Source organism: Phyllobates terribilis, unplaced genomic scaffold (assembly GCF_046119375.1).
Source record: "Phyllobates terribilis strain yellow unplaced genomic scaffold, ASM4611937v1 Scaffold_9__5_contigs__length_417890890, whole genome shotgun sequence".
NCBI lineage: Eukaryota > Metazoa > Chordata > Amphibia > Anura > Dendrobatidae > Phyllobates > Phyllobates terribilis.
In genome coordinates this window covers 9,578,224-9,594,503 of record NW_027362769.1, presented here as the reverse complement: position 1 = coordinate 9,594,503, position 16,280 = coordinate 9,578,224, and the positions used below count along the sequence as shown (strand labels likewise).

General features: G+C 40.8%; 1 protein-coding gene across 16 annotated transcripts in view; it reads left to right on the top strand.

Moving 5' to 3' along the window:
• The window catches only part of GULP1 (GULP PTB domain containing engulfment adaptor 1), a 1,414,565-nt gene that overhangs the window by 229,372 nt on the left and 1,168,913 nt on the right, over window positions 1-16,280 (top strand). For 4 of the 16 annotated variants that reach the window (XM_073646304.1, XM_073646309.1, XM_073646310.1 and 1 more), the window contains one exon: window positions 8,129-8,414. The exons of the other annotated variants lie outside the window; for them this stretch is intronic. The gene's annotated coding sequence lies outside the window, so the exon portion shown is untranslated. The remainder of the gene's footprint in view (window positions 1-8,128; window positions 8,415-16,280) is intronic. 16 annotated transcript variants of the gene reach the window in all.

Sequence of the window (16,280 nt, the reverse complement as noted above, 5' to 3'; positions counted from 1 at the left end):
TTGGAACTCTCTACCCCAACACATCAGACTCTCGTCGACCGTGGAAACCTTCAAAAGGAGCCTGAAGACCCACCTCTTCCGACAAGCCTACAACCTGCAGTAACCAATGCTGCACGACCAGCTCTACCTTCACCTACTGTATCCTCACCCATCCCTTGTAGATTGTGAGCCCTCACGGGCAGGGTCCTCGCTCCTCCTGTACCAGTCGCTGTCACATTGTGTTCAAGATTATTGTAATTGTTCTTGTATGTATACCCCTTTTTCACATGTAAAGTGCCATGGAATAAATGGCGCTATAATAATAAATAATAATAATAATGCATGCTTCCCAAACCAGGGGGAACATGATTGCAGCCAGCTATATTGTTCTCTAAAATGCTCTGGCGTTTCAGAGAAATATTTTTTCAAAATAGACTACTCAAGGCAGAGACCTGTTAATCACCTGCAGCAGCAGTTGGAAGCAGGGCTGTGGAGTCGGAGTCGGTGTCCAGTTTGGTGGAATCGGAGTTGGTATAAAATGGACCGACTCTAACTCCTAAAATATATAATAAATTGGGTACAGTACTTCAATGCAGTTTGTGGGGAATATTTTTTTCATAAGGATTTGGGAAAGTTAGGAAATTTCCTATAAATGTCTGTCCTATTCCTGATCTAAGGGTCTAGACTTTTAGCTGAGATGAATCTGTACTACAGTAAATTTATCACTTAAATATGAGCCATGTATGAGGGAGTCGTGGAGTTGGAGTTGGAGTCCGTGTCATGGAAATTGATGAGTCGGAGTTTTGGCTTACCAACTCCACAGCCCTGCTTTGAAGAGACAGCCGGGGGCAGCGCAAGACTAGTCTGGTGTCACACTATGGTCCTTGTCCAAATCTTCAATGTATATATTCTCTGAAACACCGGAGCATTTAAGAGAATCATATTCCTAGCCGCAATCGTGCCACCAGGCTGCATTTCATGTCTGCAGTCTGGACAGCATGATTTTGCATGACAAGTCCCTTTTAGGTTTTCAGTCCTAAAATTCATTATCTCATTCCTTTATCAGATACTGCTTCCACAGTCCTTCCTTCAATGTTACAATGTGGATTATTTGCAAAGACTTGTGAATAAGTATGCAGTTTTTGCCCTGGGTCTATAGACAAGGTGGGCGATTCATTAGTTTAGTTATAATCATCTTAATGCAGATGCTAACATTAACGGGATTGTCCACTACTTGGATAACTCCGTCTTAAATGTCTGTGTTCCCTGGGAAAAATAGGAAAACCTTATACTCACCTCTCGCACTGGCGCCATTCCAGCTATGTCTCATGGGACTCGCATGTCATTATTTTGTCACATGAGCACTGAGGCCAATGAGCGGCTGATAATTGGCTGCTTAGCTTATATGATTTGGACATCTATGTGAAGTGTGAGAGCTTCAGTTTATTAGCGGCTGCTGATTGTTATGTCAAGTGAGCACTGTAGTCAGTTAACAATCTCTAATTGGCTGCAGTTCTCACACTTTCTATGTACATCCGAGTTTTGCCGATGGATACATAGGTTGCTGTATTGGCTGCTCGATTGGATGCAGTGCTTATGTCATATAACAGTGTCACGAGAGTGATGGGAAAATCCTGCACCGACATTGCTGTAATGCTGAGTTTAAAGCGTAATCGTCGTTTTAATTTTTTTTCCATAAAATCAAGAGTACACCTGAAAATAAAAAACTTTTTAATACATTTTATCAGAGAAATCTGCTTCTTTCTCGGCCAAAATTGATCAGTCATTATCAAAATTCCCAATTCTGATGTAAACTCTGTATTCAGTGAAGACAGACTTTCACATTACTGAGATAGGAGATGAGAGCTGCTACTGATGAGATTCTATGTAGACAAGAGGAGGATGAGTAGGGAGGAGCTCTGTCTCTAGCCCCTCCCTCCTTCCATAGATAAATTCATTGGGGGGGGTCTAGTTTCAAAAAAGGGTGAAATTCTTGGGCATTTCCACTGTTTAGGCACATGTTGGACTTTGCAAAAGCGACATGACGCCCACAGACCATTCCATCAAAGTCTGCATTCCAAAGCATCACTCCTTCCCTTCCAAACCCTGACATGCGCCCAAACATTAGTTTTCTCCCACATATGGGGTATCAGCTTACTCAGGAGAAATTTCACAACAACTTTTGGGGTCCAATTTTTCCTGTTACCCTTGTGAAAATAAAAAAATTGAGGCTAAAATATAATTTTTGTGGCAAAAAAAGTGATTTTTTTATTTTCACGGCTTTCCGCTATAAACTTTTGTAAAACACTTGGGGCTTCAAAGTGCTCAGAAGGGAAGAAGCACCATATTGGAGTTCATATTTTGCTAAGCTGTTTTGATGGTGCCATGTCACATTGGCAGAGCCCCTTAGGTGCCAAAACTGCAGAACCCCCCCATAACAGACCACATTTTACAAACTACACCTCTCAATTTATCTAGGGGTGCACTGAGCATGTTGACACCACATGTGCCTCACAGAATTTTACACGATTGGGCGGTGAAGAAAGAATAATTACATTTTTTTCACCAAAGTTTTGTTTTAGCCCCAAATTTTACATTTTCACACAGGGAGATTGGTAAAAATGGCACCAAAATTTGTCGCACAATTTTTGCTGAATGTAAAAATACCCCATATGTGGCTGTACAGTACTGCTTAGCCGCACAGCGATACTCGGGAGGGACGGACTGCTATTTGCCTCCTGGAGTGCAGATTTTCCTAGAATAGTATGCAGACTCCATATACACAACTCCTAAGTGCTAGAAGAGCAGAATCTACCCTCAAGTGATCCTATTTTGTAAATTATACCCTTTTGGAAATGTATCTACAGGTGTGGTGAGGATTTTAACTACATGTGTCTTTTACAGAAACAAGCAGTAGCGGATGTTGCTGAGTGAAATATGCAAACTGCCGTTGTAGTAACCAGTACGTTGTGCCCAGCTAATGCTTCTGGAGACATGCACCTGTAAATTAGGCGGGCTCACATCGCTACAGAATTGTCAAACATGTTGATGCTAACTGCAGCTTAGGCACACTGTGGTTCTCAAAAGGCAGGAGGGCATTTGTATTTGGGAGCACAGAATTTGCTGAATTTCTTTTGAGGGGCAAGGTCCATTTTGCTTTTACAGAGCCTTTGTGCTACCAGTAACGTGAAAGCCCCCTATATTTCTGTTAACAGATGACAGACCTGAGTGGGGACTTGTTTTTTGTGTAGATTGAGTCGAAGCTTTTATTGTGATCCAAAATGTTATGTAAAATTTTCTCATTTATCCTGTGCTCTACGCTGAGCACTGACATCGGGGTTTCCATTTAAATCTCCGAGTGACGCAATTCAGATGAAACCCCCAGGATTCATTCACTATAATGAGTCAGCAGAGTTGCTCTGGACTCCGTCTGTCCTCTATTTAGCGGTGTCCTTTTTTTCAGAGGTTCTCAAAACTGTGGCCGACAGCACTTTTATGCACGCCTAATAAAAAGACGAATACTCTGCCTCATTACAGGAATCTTCCTCCGGGGCTTCCATCTGAATTATGTATATCAGAGATTTACACGGAAACCCCAGTGTAAGTGCTCAGTGCAGAGTGCAGGTTACATGTAAGCCGAGCCATACTGCAATCTTTAGGAGGCAGAATGAATAAATCAACAGCAGGTGAAGAATTGATTTTATTTATTTTTTATGCCGTTTCTCGTTATGTATAAGTGATTAGACAACTTTATTGTTTGGGTCTGTGCGATTACAGCGATACCAGATTTATATTTGGTTTTTATGTTTGGTAGCTGTCACACACTAAAAAACGTTTGTTTGTTTTTTGCAAAGACTAGTTTTTGCATCGCCATATTTTGAGAGCTAGAATTTTTCCATATTTCGGCCAATAGAGTCTTGTAAGGCTTGTTTTTTGCGGGACAAGTTGACGTTTTTATTGGTATCATTTTCGGGCTTGTAACATTTTTTGATCGCTTTCTATTTTGATTTTTGTGAAGCAGAATAAACAAAAAACAATTCAGGAATTGTTTTTTTTATTTTTTTATCCTGTTCCGCGTGTGGTAAAATTGATAAGACAGCTTTATTCTTCGGGTCATTACATTTACAGCGATACTACATTCATATTGTTTTTTATCTTTTGGTGCTTTTACACAATAAAAATTATTACATACCATTTTTCTTTACATTCGTCTTTGTGATCGCGTTTTATTCCACTGTTTGTTCAGCGGTATGATGATAAAGCATTGTTTTTTGCTTTTTTGTTTTTTTAACATGTTCACTAAAGGGGTTAATTAGTGGGACAATTTTATAGGTCCGGTCGTTCCGGACGCGACAATACCAAATATGTGTACTTTTGTTTTTTGTTTTTTCATAATAATATTTATTTATGGGTACAAAATATATATATATATACAGTACAGACCACAACAGAAAAGGAACCAAGAACCCCTGGAGTGACATTTTGAGAAGGCGTTCTACATACAGTACAGACCAAAAGTTTGGACACACCTTCTCATTTAAAGATTTTTCTGTATTTTCATGACTATGAAAATTGTACATTCACACTGAAGGCATCAAAACTATGAATTAACACATGTGGAATTATATACTTAACAAAAAAGTGTGAAACAACTGAAAATATGTCTTATATTCTAGGTTCTTCATAGTAGCCACCTTTTGATTTGATGACTGCTTTGCACACTCTTGGCATTCTCTTGATGAGCTTCAAGAGGTAGTCACTGGAAATGGTTTTCACTTCACAGGTGTGCCCTGTCAGGATTAATAAGTGGGATTTCTTGCCTTATAAATGGGGTTGGGACCATCAGTTGTGTTGTGCAGAAGTCTGGTGGATACACAGCTGATAGTCCTACTGAATAGACTGTTAGCTGCTTTTTTCTTGCCCTAATACAAATTCTAAGTAAAGAAAAACAAGTGCCCATCATTACTTTAAGAAATTAAGGTCAGTCAGTCCGAAAAGTTGGGCAAACTTTGAAAGTGTCCCCAAGTGCAGTTGCAAACACCATCAAGCGCTGCAAAGAAACTGGTTCACAAGAGGACTGCTCCTGGAAAGGAAGACCAAGAGTCACCTCTGCTTTTGAGGATAAGTTTATCCGAGTCACCAGCCTCAGAAATCGCAGGTTAACAGCAGCTCAGATTAGAGACCAGGTTAATGCCACACAGAGTTCTAGCAGCAGACACATCTCTTCAACAACTGTTAAGAGGAGACTTTGTGCAGCAGGCCTTCATGATAAAATAGCTGCTAGGAAACCACTGCTAAGGACAGGCAACAAGCAGAAGAGACTTGTTTGGGCTAAAGAACACAAGAAATGGACATTAGACCAGTGGAAATCTGTGCTTTGGTCTGTTGAGTCCAAATTTGAGATCTTTGGTTCCAACCACCGTGTCTTTGTGCGACGCAGAAAAGGTGAACGGATGGACTCTACATGCCTGGTTCCCACCGTGAAGCATGGAGGAGGAGGTGTGATGGTGTGGGGGTGCTTTGCTGGTGACACTGTTGGGCATTTATTCAAAATTGAAGGCATACTGAACCAGCATGGCTACCACAGCATCTTGCAGTGGCATGCTATTCCATCCAGTTTGCGTTTAGTTGGACCATCATTTATTTTTCAACAGGACAATGACCCCAAACACACCTCCAGGCTGTGTAAGGGCTATTTGACCAAGAAGGAGAGTGATGGGGTGCTATGCCAGATGACCTGGCCTCCACAGTCACCAGACCTGAACCCAATCGAGATGGTTTGGGGTGAGCTGGACCGCAGAGTGAAGGCAAAAGGGCCAACAAGTGCTAAGCATCTCTGGGAACTCCTTCAAGATTGTTGGAAGACCATTTCCTGTGACTACCTCTTGAAGCTCATCAAGAGAATGCCAAGAGTATGCAAAGCAGTCATCAAAGCAAAAGGTGGCTACTTTGAAGAACCTAGAATATAAGACAAATTTTCAGTTGTTTCACACTTTTTTAAGTATATAATTCCACATGTGTTAATTCATAGTTTTGATGCCTTCAGTGTGAATGTACAATTTTCATAGTCATGAAAATACAGAAAAATCTTTAAATGAGAAGGTGTGTCCAAACTTTTGGTCTGTACTGTATATATATATTATATTTTGATTATTTAAGAAATATTTTTACTACTTTTTTTTACCTTTTTCTTATTTTTACTTAGTCCCACTATGGGACTTTCACTTTCTGCAGTCTCATTGCAGTTATAAGGTATAGCAGTGCAGGTTCATTGCTGTACCTCATAACTGTCAGTGCGTGCTGCAGACACAAGATAGTTTGATCATGCACTGTGCATAATCAAACTACCTTGCTATTGTCTGCTGTCTTGGATGTCGTCATGACGACATCGGGTCACCATGGCAACGATCAGGACCCCACGATGACGTTAGAGGGTTAAAGTGCCGGGAGCGATGCGGGCATGGCTCCTGGCACTGAGTGCCGGTTGTTAGAATCAGCTGACATCCAGCAGCGATCGCGCCCAACTTCTGTGCGGGCGCGATCGCTGAGGCGTAATAATACGTACATAGTCATTAAGGCCCAGGGCACAGGGGACGTATTTTTACGCCTCACATCAGAAAGGGGTTAATCACCTGGCCAAATTTTAGAAATCTGACCACTGTCACTTTACGAGGTAATAATTCTGGAATGCTTCAACGTATCCCAGTGATTCGGAGGCTGTTATTTTGTGACATATTGTACTTCATGATAGTGGTAAAATTTGTTTGATAAGACACGTATATTTGTGAAAATATTGGAAAGTTGGCGAAATTTTTGAAAAGAAAAAGCAATTTTCAAACTATCAATCTTTAAATCCTTAAACCAGTTAGTCATGCTGCACAAAATTATTAATAAATAACATTTCACATATATCTACTTTACATCTGCATCATTTTTTAAACGTCATTTTATTTCGTTAGGATGTTATGGGGGTTAAACATTTAGCAACAATTACTCATTTTTTCAACAAATTTACAAAACCTGTTTATTTAAGCACATATTCAGATTTCAATGGACATTGAGGGGCCTACAGTGGTGGCCAAAAGTATTGGCACCCCTGCAATTCTGTCAGATAATACTCTCTTTCTTCCTGAAAATATTTGCAATCACAAATTCTTTGGTCTTATTATCTTCATTTAATTTGCTTGCAAGGAAAAAACACAAAAGAGAATGAAGCAAAAATCAAATCATTAATCATTTCACACAAAACTCCAAAAATGGGCCAGACAAAAGTATTGGTACCCTCAGCCTAATATTTGGTTGCACAACCTTTAGCCAAAATAACTGCGAACAACCGCTTCCGGTAACCATCAATGAGTTTCTTACAATGCTCTGCTGGAATTGTAGACCATTCTTCTTTGGCAAACTGCTCCATGTCCCTGATATTTGAAGGGTGCCTTCTCCAAACTGCCATTTTGAGATATCTCCACAGGTGTTCTATGGGATTCAGGTCTGGACTCATTGCTGGCCACCTTAGAAGTCTCCAGTGCTTTCTCTCAAACCATTTTATAGTGCTTTTGGAAGTGTGTTTTGGGTCATTGTCCTGCTGGAAGACCCATGACCTCTGAGGGAGACCCAGCTTTCTCACACTGGGCCCTACATTATGCTGCAAATTTTTTTGGTAGTCTTCAGACTTCATAATGCCATGCACATGGTCAAGCAGTCCAGTGCCAAAGGCAGCAAAGCAACCCCAAAACATCAGGGAACCTCCGCCATGTTTGACTGTAGGGACCGTGTTCTTTTCTTTGAATGCCTCTTTTTTTTTTCCTGTACACTCTATGTTGATGCTTTTTCCCAAAAAGCTCTACTTTTGTCTCATCTGACCAGAGAACATTCTTCCAAAACGTTTTAGGCTTTCTCAGGTAAGTTTTGGCAAACTCCAGCCTGGCTTTTTTATGTCTCGGGGTAAGAAGTGGGGTCTTCCTGTGCATCCTACCATACAGTCCCTTTTCATTCAGACGCCGACGGATAGTACGGGTTGACACTGTTGTACCCTCGGACTGCAGGGCAGCTTGAACTTGTTTGGATGTTAGTCGAGGTTCTTTATCCACCATCCGCACAATCTTGCGTTGAAATCTCTCATCAATTTTTCTTTTTCGTCCACATCTAGGGAGGTTAGCCACAGTGCCATGGGCTTTAAACTTCTTGATGACACTGCGCACGGAAGACACAGGAACATTCAGGTCTTTGGAGATGGACTTGTAGCCTTGAGATTGCTCATGCTTCCTCACAATTTGGTTTCTCAAGTCATCAGACAGGTCTTTGGTCTTCTTTCTTTTTTCCATGCTCAATGTGGTACACACAAGGACACAGGACAAAGGTTGAGTCAACTTTAATCCATGTTAACTGGCTGCAAGTGTGATTTAGTTATTGCCAACACCTGCTAGGTGCCACAGGTAAGCTACAGATGCTGTTAATTACACGAATTAGAGAAGCATCACATGATTTTTCAAACAGTGCCAATACTTTTGTCCACCCCCTTTTTTAGGTCTGGTGTGGAATTGTATCCAATTTGGCTTTAGGACAATTCTTTTTGTGTTTTTTCATTGAAGACAAATTAAATGAATACCAAAGAATTTGTGATTGCAATCATTTTCAAGAAGAAACTGAGTATTATCTGACAGAATTGCAGGGGTGCCAATACTTTTGGCCACCACTGTATATACTGGAAACTCCTCAAAAGTGATACCAATTTAAAAACTGCACCCCTCAAATACTTCAATTGTTGTTAGGAAATTTGTTTAACCTTTCAGGTGCTTCACAGGAATTAATGCAAAGAAGAATGAAAAAAATAAATACATTTTACCTCTAAAATGTTTCTTTAACCCCAATTTTTTCACTTTTGTATGATGTAACACCACAACCACTTTCTTTCGACTGCGCAGCGATACCCCATATGTAGTCAAAAAGTTCTGTTTGGACTAGCAACAGGGCTCGAAAGGGAAAGAGCAATATTTTAATTTTGGAACACTAATTTTCCTGAAATAGATTGCGGCCACCATGTCGCACTTGCAGGGCCCCTAAGGTGCCTAACAGCAGAAACACACAGAGGAGAGAGAAATTACTTTTAAATTGAATCACACTTTTTTTTATGTGATCGCCGTTTTATCGATCACATGATCGGGAACCGGAAAGACTGTAGCTGAAACCCTAGAGATTTTCCGACTCTGGGGGGTGCTATTACTTTATTCCCAATTGGCGATGAGTGAATAATGCCCCTTATCCAACACCATTTTAATGCGTATCGGCTGTCATTAAGTTGTTAAACACCATCTACCTGGGTTGTTGACTGCAAATTTGGAAGAATTTACAAGATAAATATAAGTGGAACTGACCATAAAGTAAGTGTATTTTTTTCATCTTGAGAAGTGTTAGAGCCAGACACTGTTCCTGTTGATGTACAATGGCTTGTGAAAGTATTCACCCCCTTTGGCTTCTTACCTATTTTATTACATTGCAGCCTGTGTTTAAATATTTTTTTAATCCGATTTGTGTGTGTTGCATCAGCACTAAAAATTGTAAATTGGTGAAGTGAGAAAAATATAGGCATAAATTACATTTATGGGATCAAATAACTGAAAATTGGCATGTGCATATGTATTCACCCCTTTTGCAATGAAGCCCCTAAAATTTCTGGTGCAAGCAATTACTTTCATAAGTCAAATGCTTGGTGAAAGGATGTCCACATGTGTGCAATCTAAGTGTCATATAATCTGTCAGTATATACACACCTTTTCTGAAAGGCCACAGAGGCTGCAACACCATTAAGCAAGAGGCACCACTAACCAAACAACACCATGAAGACCAAGGAGATCTCAAAACAAGTTAGGGACAAAGTTGTTGAGAAGTACAAGTCAGGGTTGGGTTATAAAAGAAAAATTATCCCAATCTTTGATGATCCCCCGGAGCACCATCAAATCCATTCTCATCAAATGGAACAAACTTGGTATCACAACTAACCTGCCAAGAGAAGGACGTCCACCAAAACTCAGCCCAGGCAAGGAGGGCATGAATCAGAGAGGCAGCACAGAGACCAAAGGTAACCCTGAAAGAGCTGCTGAGTTCCTAAAGCAGAGACTGGAGTATCTGTCCATACAGCCACAATTAGGCCACGGCCCCACTATCAGTATTTGGTCAGTATTTTTTCTCAGGAGTGGAAACCAAAACCAGGAGTGAGTGATAAATCCAGAATTGGTGCACTTGTTTCTATTTATTCCTTTTCTCTGATTGCTTCTTGCCCCGTTTGTCTTCCTCTCCTGAGACAAAATTCTGACTGAATACTGACCAAATACTGATAATGGGGCCGTAGCCTAAGCCATACACTCCACAGAGGTGGCCTTTATGGAAGAGTGGGCAGAAAAATGCCTTTTTTAACAAAAATTGTAAAGCTCATTTTGAGTTTGACAAAAGAAATGTGAGACACTCCTCAAATGTATGGAGGAAGGTGCTGTAGTCAGATGAGACCAAAATTGACCTTTTTGGCCACCAAGGTAAACGCTATGTCTTCCGCCAAACCAACACAGCTTTTGACCCCAAGAACACCATCCCCACATTGAAACATGGTGGTGGCAGCATGATGCTGTGGGGATGTTTTTCAGCAGCATGGACAAGGAAAAAGGTCCAAGTTGAGGGGAAGATGGATTGTGCGAAATACAGGGATGTTCTTGAGTAAAACCTGTTTCAGTCTGTCAGTGATTTGAGACTGGGACAGAGGTTCACCTTTCAACAAGACTATTACCCAAAGCATACTGCTAAAGCCACACTCGAGTGGTTTAAGGGGAAATGTGTTAATGTTCTGGAGTGGCCTAGTCAAAGCCCAGACCTGAATCCAATTGAGAATCTGTGGTCAGACTTGAAGATTTCTGTTCACCAGAGGAAGCCATCTAACTTGAAGGAGCTGGAACAGTTTTGCATTGAGGAATGGACAAAAATCATAGTGGCAAGATGTGGAAAGCTCATACTGACTTATCCATAGAGACTCGCAGCTGTAATTGACACAAAAGGAGACTCTACAAAGTACTGACTTTACGTGGGTGAATAGTTATGTACACTGAAATTTTCAGTTATTATGTCTTATTTGTTGTTTGCTTCACAGTAAAAAAGAAAGCAATCCAAAGGTTCACAGTTGTGGGCATGTTCTTTACATGAACTAATGTAAACCCTTAAAAAAACAGTGGAATTCATGGTTGTGAGGTAGCAAAACACAAAAAATGCCAAGGGGGGCTGGAACACTCTCGAAAGCCACTGTATCTCGTGGTTCTGTGTTATCTGCATTTTTTTAACCATGGCTACATCTGTAAGTGAGTTAAATAAACAAACTGCATTCACAAATTTCCTCCATTATCTAAATTGGGGTGTATTTGGTGTACCTGAAGCAACTTCAGATATATATACAGCACTAGTAATTTTGTCGCCACACTCAGGAAAAATGTAGAGACAATTTGCCAAGATGCTAATTCAAAAGTGACAACCAGCATGGCTGCATTTCTAGTTAGCATGTGTTAGAAACATTTTGGCTACAACAAGAGATGAAAAACCCTCTCATCAGTGTTAGTAAAACAATCATAACTACCAAATTTTGGTAACTTTTTTATTAATTATTTTAAGTTTTAAAATGTTTTCTAAAAAGAAAAAATAATTGAATTTATGTGGATATATAGCATATAGATATGTTTTGCGTGTGAGGTTTACAGTACTGGTAGTACATTAATAATTATCGTAAAACATAAATTATAAAAATAAGTACAATTTTGTGATTTGCAAAATGTTGTGTAAAATATACATACCGTATTTTTCGGACTATAAGATGCACCTTTTTCCTCCAAAATTTTGGAGGAAAGTGGGGGGGTGCGTCTTATAGTCCAAATACTATATTATTGTATGGCTGCATGGTGATGGGTGTGGGGGAGCAGCAGCGGTGGATCAGCGGGGCACAGGAGGCAGCAGCCGCCTGCTGCAGCCTACGCTGTGCCCGCTACTAAAGAAAATGAATATTCCCTGCTCCCCACGCCCATGGGCATGCAGAGCAATGAATATTAATTTCTCTTAATAGCCGGCACACTGGAGCCGCAGCACAACTCCTGCTGCCGCTTTGCGGTCTATGTGCCTGCAATTAAAGCTCATGAATATTCCCTACAACCCCATCCCATGAGTTGTAGTGAATATCCATGGTCTTTAATAGCAGGCACACTGACCACAGAGCGGCAGTAGGAGCCGCGCTGCAGTACAGTGTGCCGGCTATTGAACAGACTGAATGGTCACTGCTCCCCACGCACAGAGTCCCGGCATGGGGAGCAGTGACTATTCCAGCACAGCGTCTCACACTGTGTGAGGGTGCATGGCAGGGACGCCATGCGCGCCCTGCCATGCGCTGCTCACACAGTGAGAGTGTTGGCAGCAGAGTGGGACAGCGCTGGAGGAGAGAGGAGGTGAGTATGAGTGTTTATTTTTTTTGTAGGCAGCGTGATGGGGGCTCAGAAGGTGCCATACATGGGCTCAGGGGGTGCCATGCATACCAGGATGGCGGCTCAAGGGGTGCCATGCATACTAGGATGGGGTATCAAGGGATGTCATGCATACCAGGATGGGGGCTCAGGGGGTGTCATGCATACGAGGATGGGGGCTCAGGGGGTGCCATGCATACCAGAATGGGGGCTCAAGGGGTGTCATGCATATCAGGATGGGGGCTCAAGGGGTGCCATGTATACCAGGATGGGGGATAAAGGGGTGTCATGCATACCAGGATTGGATGGGGGCCACTTATACCAGGAATGAGGGGCCATACATACCAGGATGGAGGATATTAACATAATTGGGGGACATTACCCCAATACCAGTGTCAGCAGCAGACCCCCTCCCCCTTAACAAGGCATCATGACCACATTTTTTGCTTACATTTTTTTTCCTATTTTCCTCCTTTAAAACCTAGGTGCGTCTTATCGTCCGGTGCGTCTTATAGTCCGAAAAATACGGTATGTGAATTTGGCTACAATTAAAAGCAAAATGGATTGTAAACAATTTCATGCCTTACAATTTTTAAGCCGCTTTAAAGTCCCCCCTTGAATTCTAATGGAAACCATAATAAGAAAATCATTGAGGTTTGAGCTATAACATGGTTTCCTGGAAGTGATTTGCATGACATTAAGAGTTTTAAATGGAATCACATAAGAAGGTAAAGTCTTAATAATATGCTTTCATGGTAGAGATTCGGAGCTAGAAGTACACTTGATGCATGTTTATTGGCTTTGTAACTTTTCATTTGATTCAGAGAAAGCTACTGACCTCCTTCCATATGTTCTTTATTATTAAATAATTGATACACAGAATGCTTTCTAGTATTCAATCAAAATGTATAATAACCAACGTTAGCCTGAATTTTTCAACACTGAAACTCTGGACTGAAAGATACATGGCCATAACCTACATGGATGTCATCTACTTGATGTGCCTTTGCACAAAATATATGGTATTAAAAATCCACAAAAATATTATATTTCATTCACCCTAGTCCCATCTATCTCTGCTTCTTCATTTCTTATACACAGTTCTTTATATGTCTACAGATCTCACATACTTCCTAAATTTAGAAGGCACAATAAAATATTGAGAGTTTGCCTTTACTACTTTAGAGCAACAAAAGAATACTAGGACAAGTATCAGCGTTGCTATACTTATCTAGTAATTAGTATACGTCTTTGACCAATCAAACACTACAAATTCTGAATGCCTGTAAACATCATTTTGCATGTTTATAAAGTCAATTACAATTTTGCTGTAGTTTTAAATCCAAACTTAACTAAAACATCGCCACTGAGTCTTTGAAATGTTGATCCAAGATCACAACCTAGTGTGAGATTTCCTTTCTGACCCCAAGGGACCATTTTGAAGCAGTGTGCAGTCAGCATCAAAGTTAGATTCTAAGGTCCTCAAGATACGGCCACGCTGTGCATGTTTTATTAAAATGTTCTCTGTACGGCTCACGCTGCATGCATTTCTAGAGATATATGAAAATGGGATTACTGTAAATGGCAAAAATGCTGTAGATGCATCGCTGAAAGCACTCTGGATGTTGTTTAATTCTACAATGCATTCAGGAATTAAACACTAATATTGAGATTCTATGATTTTTCTCTTAATCATTGCACACACTATTTTCATTGAAAAGACAAGAGCAAGACAGTGTAAATGTTATACCATGCCATTTTACAATTTTGCTGAGATTGTGAATAAATCTGCATAAGGATTTATTACTTGTATTGTGTCTTGTTAGATATTTAATAGATGATCTGTAAAGGTCTGTGTCCACAAGTCGATGCATAATGACCGCCAACCTACCTGCTTGCTAATTGGTGGCCGTTTAATAGCCTGTTTACACACGCTGACACCACTACAAAATTGCAGGTGCCAATCTGTAATAGATCTTTCTGTTCGAATAGGCGGCCATTGTTGTCGGCAGCACACGTCCTGTTTACATAGGACGATGTGCTGTCAAGAACTATGATGATCTTTTGTACAAACCAAAAGATCATTTCCCTCAACAACAAGCTTTTTGTTCATTTGACATGAGATTGACAGCAAGATTATTGTGAAATGAGCGATTTAAATGCATCTTTACTGACCAAAAAGCAGTAAAAAGGTGTACACAAGCTACTATATGTATAATCACTTTTGAAGGACACCTTTTCAACCTATTTTTAAAGGGATGTTCCCATCTCCAAGATCCTATCCCAATATGTAGTAGGTGTAATAATAATAATATTAGCAAATGCCTACAATTAGAAATGTAGTATAGTATTTTTGATTCGCTATACCACTTACCTCATGTGCAGGCATCGTAGGACCTTAGGTATCCATGGTTACGACCATTAGCAGCTAGCTAACTGTCACTTTATCAGTGGTCGTAACCATGGATACTTAAGGTCCTGCAATGCCTGCACATGAGGAAAGAGACATAGCGAATCAAAAATACTATACTACATTTCTAATAGGAGGTATTTGCTAATATTATTATTATTACACCTACTACATATTGGGATAGGATCTTGTAGATGGGAATACTCCTTTAACTATAAGTTCATAACAATTTATAGATAGCATGTAATATATTAGATTATACATATACTAGCTATTGAACCCTTTCTACGTCCGGGTGGCGAGCATTGTTATTGGTATATGCTCCACCATCCTGGTATATGCTCCCTCATCCTGGTATATGCTCCCCCAGCCTGGTATGTGTGCCCCCATCCTGGTACAGTACAGACCAAACGTTTGGACACACCTTCTCATTTAAAGATTTTTCTGTATTTTCATGACTTTGAAAATTGTACATTCACACTGAAGGCATCAAAACTATGAATTAACACATGTGGAATTATATACTTAACAAAAAAGTGTGAAACAACTGAAAATATGTCTTATATTTTAGGTTCTTCAAAGTCGCCACCTTTTGCTTTGATGACTGCTTTGCACACTCTTTGCATTCTCTTGATGAGCTTCAAGAGGTAGTCACCGGAAATGGTCTTCCAACAATCTTGAAGAAGTTCCCAGAGATGCTTAGCACCTGTTGGCCCTTTTGCCTTCACTCTGCGGTCCAGCTCACCCTAAACCATCTCGATTGGGTTCAGGTCTGGTGACTGTGGAGGCCAGGTCATCTGGCGTAGCACCCCATCACTCTCCTCCTTGGTCAAATAGCCCTTACACAGCCTGGAGGTGTGTTTGGGGTCATTGTCCTGTTGAAAAATAAATGATGGTCCAACTAAACGCAAACCGGATGGAATAGCATGCCGCTGCAAGATGCTGTGGTAGCCATGCTGGTTCAGTATGCCTTCAATTTTGAATAAATCCCCAACAGTGTCACCAGCAAAGCACCCCCACACCATCACACCTCCTCCTCCTCCATGCTTCACGGTGGGAACCAGGCATGTAGAGTCCATTCGTTCACCTTTTCTGTGTCGCACAAAGACACGGTGGTTGGAACCAAAGATCTCAAATTTGGACTCATAAGACCAAAGCACAGATTTCCACTGGTCTAATGTCCATTCTTTGTGTTCTTTAGCCCAAACAAGTCTCTTCTGCTTGTTGCCTGTCTTTAGCAGTGGTTTCCTAGCATCTATTTTACCATGAAGGCCCGCTACACAAAGTCTCCTCTTAACAGTTGTTGAAGAGATGTGTCTGCTGCTAGAACTCTGTGTGGCATTGACCTGGTCTCTAATCTGAGCTGCTGTTAACCTGCGATTTCTGAGGCTGGTGACTCAGATAAACTT